This window comes from Xenopus tropicalis, chromosome 4, assembly GCF_000004195.4.
Source record: "Xenopus tropicalis strain Nigerian chromosome 4, UCB_Xtro_10.0, whole genome shotgun sequence".
Lineage (NCBI taxonomy): Eukaryota > Metazoa > Chordata > Amphibia > Anura > Pipidae > Xenopus > Xenopus tropicalis.
This window is the reverse complement of record NC_030680.2, coordinates 95,871,065-95,877,077: the sequence shown is the minus strand read 5'-3', so window position 1 is coordinate 95,877,077 and position 6,013 is coordinate 95,871,065. Positions and strand designations below refer to the sequence as shown.

The following is a 6,013-nucleotide window of genomic DNA, read 5'->3' as shown; positions in this document are numbered from 1 at the left end:
TAACGGATCCCATATCTATTCTATCACACACAGCAAGGAAAACAGCAGTGTAGAACAAATCAATGTCCATTTTGTAGATCAGTGATAAAGAATTATACAGTCAGAATTATTCAGTAATACTGAAAGCCACATATCAGCATAAGCATACACATATGTAGGCTCATTAACAAGAATACACTTGTAGTTATGACTTGAGAAAAGGGGTCCTCTTCACATACAGAGAAAAGCATTTATGAATACGGTGCACCTCCAAAAAGGTGCCTATTTGACTGTACTGTTTTTCCAGTATGCCTTTGATGAGAATAGTAAAATGATAAAAGATCTTAAAGCAACAGCACAAAGCACCTAGGAGGTGCACATCAGTGTAGTGCCAAGTGCACAAACTTGAACATAGGAGGTGCACATCAGTGTAGTGCTAAGTGCACAAACTTGAACATAGGTGGGGTACATCAGTGTAGTGCCAGGTGCACAAACTTGAACCTAGGAGGTGTATATCAGTTATTACCTAGGGCAGGATGGTAATATGGAATTGGGTATGAAAGAATTTATTTTACAAGGAATAGAATTTGTGTTGCATCATAATTATTTTTGGTTTAATAACAAGTATTTTCTACAGCTGTGTGGCACCGCCATGGGGACACGATTTGCTCCCAGTTATGCCAACCTATTCATGGATTATTGGGAAAGGGAACATCTAAAAGGCTGGGAGGCAAACCTCTCCATATGGCGGCGCTACATAGATGATATTATTATAGTCTGGAGAGGGACTAAAACGGATTTAAAAGAATTCCTTAATGAATTGAATTCCAATGATATGAATTTGGAATTTGATCTGAGCAACAGTAGAGAAAAAATAAATTTTCTAGATCTAGAACTATACGTGAAACAGTCAAAAATACAATCTAGAACATACTTTAAATCAGTAGATGTAAATAACTATGTACTAGCCTCAAGTAACCATGACTCAGCTTGGCTTAAAAACATACCCTATGGTCAGTTTAGGCGAGTGAGGAAAAACTGCAGTTAAATAGGAGAGTTTGAAAAGCAAGCAGAGGTGATAACAGAGAGGTTTCAAAAGAGAGGGTATGAACCTAAGGAAATAAAAGAGGCAAGAGAAAAAACTAAGAAACTAGAGAGACAACAACTGCTGGTATATAAGGACTATGATCAAATAGAAGGAAATGAGAGGTTTGACTTAATAACACAATACAATCCTCAAAGTAAGGAAATAAAAAAAATAATCAAAAAACATTGGGAAGTCTTGAAATTTGAGGAAAATTGTATCATACTTACCATGATTTTCCTTTCCTGGCCACTCCATGTCAACACTTACTGGGATAGCCCCTCCCCTCTGCTCCCATCAGAAGGACCCTCCCCAAAGCTTTAAAAGACCAACCCTACCTCCACTCCGGTGTCTAGTAATGAGCTTCTAGAAACTTACCGAAAAAGGGTGGGAATCTTGACATGGAGTGGCCAGGAAAGGAAAATCACGGTAAGTATGATACAATTTTCCTCATTCCCTGGCCACTCCATGTCAACACTTACTGGGACATAGCAAGCTAATATCCCTAATCGGGAGGGTAAAAGTTCCACAAAGGAAGGAAGTCTGGATCCCAGAGTATAAATCTATTCCAGAAACATCCCAAACCAAGTGAAAACCCCACTGTGGGGTGTAGAAACCAATATCTGGTAAAAACCTGTGAACCCTATATCTGCCCAGGAATCGGGGCTGAAATCAAAGATGATTGAGCTGTGTGAATCGCCAGGGTAACGACTTTACGTATAAAAAGGTAAAGCCCACACCAAAATAATTATACCAAATGTGTAACCCACATCTGGGGAAAGAGGACCAAACACTTACCGATAAGGGAGGAGGATAGTTAGACCCGAAGGTCTTCTTACTTCCACTACTTACCAGCACGCCTGAAACAACGTGCCCTCTCAGCGATCACTACTGGAAACCGCTAAAGTAGTAAACACCTGAGGAAAAGACTTAGCAGGGGAAACAAAAAAAAAAACAAACCAGTCAATGACATTCTACCTGTATCAGACCAGGACATGCTAATACTAATAGCCTTCTTGTTTACCCCTGCAAAACATACGCATCTTGTAGATATGTCACTCCTGATGTCTACAGAGTGCATAAGGGCCTGCCCATGTCCTAGCCCCCAAAACCCATGAATCCTTCCAGGAGTCCAGTTGGGAAAAATCTAGCTAAGCATGAGACCCCTGAAACTAACCCAGCAAATCCAACCGGTCAAGAGCCTTGTAAGTCCCACAGGCTCTAAAATGGTACCCTTCACAAAAGCCTACCAGGTAGCCAGTTTGATACCTACCAAACATATTAACAAATGGTTTGCCAATACTAACCCCCAGAGACTACATGCCACCACTGGAAGTGAACAGTGCCCGTCTCTGTGAGGAAACCGCATAGGGAAAGCTTCAGACAAGGCTGATCCTAACCCTACACTCCTGGTACCCTGCCCAAGCATAATTTGGATGGCACTACAGGATCTGTGCAAAATAGAATGGGGGTCCAGCTGTAATACATGCCCACAAGACTGGCATTTGCAGAAATGCTTTTTTTTTTTTTTTTTTTTCTCTTCTTCCCCTCCTACTATGAGGATATATACCTTAACAAGGATAATAGAATTCATCATGTAGATTGGATCTAGAACCTATGACTCATTTGCATGCTCTAAAATAAGGGCACCAACAGGAAATGAAGACCCAGGTAAAGAAAGGATTAAATCTAGGTAAGGGGACAGTTATCCCCCTATAGATATAAAAGGAAACCGACCCATACCAACAGTATGACAATGCTCAAACCCATAGACAACTTAGCTCATGGGTCTGTCCCATAGCCTTAGCCTGCTGATGGTTCAAGCACCCTTCTAAGATTCTAAATGTGACAGTTGTAATATGTGGCCTCTGAGCCTAAACTTAGTCCGCTAACTGGCCCCTCTATGTACCTGACCAAGGATACTGGACAGGCCTATCTTACTATCTACCCCAACAGCAAGGCCTGAAAATGATGCACTAGTCATGGCCATAGTTGCCTATACAGATTACTATCTCTGTAGTCCCATATACAAGAAGTTCTTTAAACCGATGCACCCACCGAATACTGGACTTAAATGGTGAACCAATCATAGTGTCCAGAGCCAGGAATGTTTATTGACCATACAGAGCCCTATTGATCAGGCTTCTAGCATAATGCCCTGTTATATGGATAACCATGGAAACCTACAAGGCATTGTGAGCCACGTTCCTCTGAGCCGTCCCTTGTTCCTAGAAGTATCTGCCAGATCAGAAGCCCTGGCAATTTAAAAAAAAAGTGATAAACATTTATAACACTTACCCCAGCAGCACAGCCGTAGTGGGAATCCTCCAACCACTAGTCTTGAGAAAAACCAGCACCTAACAGATCTGAAACCATAACGTAATTTGAAAATAACATGACTACTGTGTCTACAGTAAGGCTAAAACTCCGAGTTAAGTCACATTAAACCCATACACATAATTTGAACACCTGTAGCATGCCAGTGCATACGCAGTGTGTAATACCTGTCTGCACTCAGAGTGTGGCCCTTCGCATCTACACAATATAACAGTGCATATGAAGCCAAGATGGCTGCTGGTTTCAGACCAGTGTATCCTACCTAAACACAGTCTTGGCTGTTTGTACTGGTCCTGTATTGAAAGAAGAGAAAAATACATATACACTGTGTTGTTGCCCCCTCAGAATTTAGCTTTTTACAAATATACAGTATAATACCTGCATGCAACACCTCTGTTAGATATAATACATATACAACCACAATTCTGCTTGGTTGTACCCTTAAGTCAGTTGACCACTACCTTAAAAACAAATAATACAGCGTAGGGACTGCATTAACATGCAAACTACATTATCCTGCTTGGCTGTTGCTTCTACATAAGCCATAGTCAATGGGTGAGCAATACCCAAACAGCCCGTTTCAATAGAAACTATGCTGTAAACCAAAATAAATGTTGTTTAAACAAGCATGATACCGGGTCACTATCAGTGATAATGTTACCCCTACTTACCTGGAAGCTGCATAAGCCAATATGACCCAAAACGGAATCAATACAGTATGGACATTGCCTTAACCCACAGAACTGATAAAATGCTGCAACATATACATTCAAATTGTTAGTTATCTAAGCCTGTCAGGCAACTACATGTTGTGTTTTAACATACATATCAGTTTAAATGGCATATTACCCTGCATGAGGACCGCTCAAGTGTTTGAACCTATACATTCAGTATTACATGGAATATTACCCACTAATATGTTTACCCTATACATTCAGCATCGATGGTATTTTACTGGAATGACTTAATCTATACATCCAGTATAAATGGTAAATTGCCCATAGCAACCACTAAAATGATTTAACATATACATTAAGCATAAATGGTATATTGCCCATAGCAACCACAGAAATGATTTAACATATCCATTCAGCCTAGGTGGTATCTTATGCATGGGAACCACTGAAATTATTTAACATATACATTCAGCATAGATGGTATATTGCCCATAGCAACCACTGAAATAATTTAACATATACAATCAGCATATATGGTATATTACAAATGGAAACCACTGAAATGGTTTAACATAGCAACCACTGAAATGAATTAACCTATGCATTCAGCATAGATAGTATTTTACGGAAATGATTTAACATATACATTCAGCATGGATGTTATATTATGCATGGGGAACCACTGAAATGTTTTAACATATACATTCAGTAGGCTGTTCCAATAATCTGGCCCATAAAGATTCTGCTACAGAGCCATGCTGCCCATTCCAGGCTAGCACATATTCCCATGTACACACTGGCTGAGCCAGGTTACATATAAATATTGCAGACACCAGTTCCCTAGCTTAAAAAGACTAGCCCAACTCTTTACGAGAAGCAGTATGAAGGGAAGTAACAGCAACTTACGGCACCAAAACATAAGTGTAACACAAAGTCCTTACCTCATACTCCTGGGGCTTCAGCCTCACAGCCAGGAAGGAGAAAGGGAAGGAAGGAAAGGGGGAGGGGACCTATCTACCCCATTACCTACAGCTGAATACTGCCCTGCCAAGTAATTACCCAATTACCTGCAACTGGTGTCTGCTCCAACAGGCATTGCATTTGCACAGCTCCCAGAATAGACAAAATTGCAGACTTACCAATTTGCTCCAAGTGTTGAGATTTTGGAAATCAAGCTTGCATCTTGAGCATTACCTCCGTGTGCTGGCTTGAATGGCACCCTTTTTTTTTTTTTTTTTTAAATTACCTCAACCTTGGAAAAGACTTGTGAGGAAGGCAGCTGGCTCTGAAACCTGGAATCCTCCATTTAAAGAAAAAAAAATAATGCCCCAGTATAGGGGAAATAAGGAAAGGAGGCCATAAGGCTCAGGCCGCTAACTAAGTCCATGTTTCCTGATGCTTAGCTAACTGCCACCTCCCTCTCCCATCTGTAAAAATGAGGAGGAGTGTAGGGGCCACACACTCCACTGCCGCTGGACGCTTCACAAGCAGGCCCAGTAGGGCACACAGATGGGGGGATAAGCACCTGCCACCAGACCTGCTACCCGCAGCTGGGAGGGCACATGGATCAAGGACAAACAAGTGATACCTGCCATAGCACCACCATGCCCTCCTGATCTCAGAGCCCAGACATAAAGGACTCCAAAAAAAAAATGAGGTAATGTGCTTGGGGGGATAAAAGATCTCCATGACCAAAAACCCCCAGTCCCTAGGACGCTTTCAGGCAGCCCTAATGCTTCCCCAAGGCTAAAAAGAAAAATTTGCTTCCAATGGGAGCAAAACAAAAAGTGAGGCAGAAGGACAAAAAAGACACCGGAGTGGAGGTAGGGTTGGTCTTTTAAAGCTTTGGGGAGGGTCCTTCTGATGGGAGCAGAGGGGAGGGGCTATCCCAGTAAGTGTTGACATGGAGTGGCCAGGGAAAGATGCAGATTTATAT

General features: G+C 41.5%; 1 long non-coding RNA gene across 1 annotated transcript; it reads right to left on the bottom strand.

The window, feature by feature from the left end:
- Positions 1-1,340: 1,340 nt before the first annotated feature.
- On the bottom strand, positions 1,341-5,304 carry LOC101734422. Its single transcript, XR_208576.4, has 3 exons — positions 5,019-5,304; positions 3,362-3,429; positions 1,341-1,992 (listed from the first exon to the last, which is right to left on the bottom strand). It is a non-coding gene; the product is annotated as an uncharacterized LOC101734422 (long non-coding RNA).
- Positions 5,305-6,013: the final 709 nt, after the last annotated feature.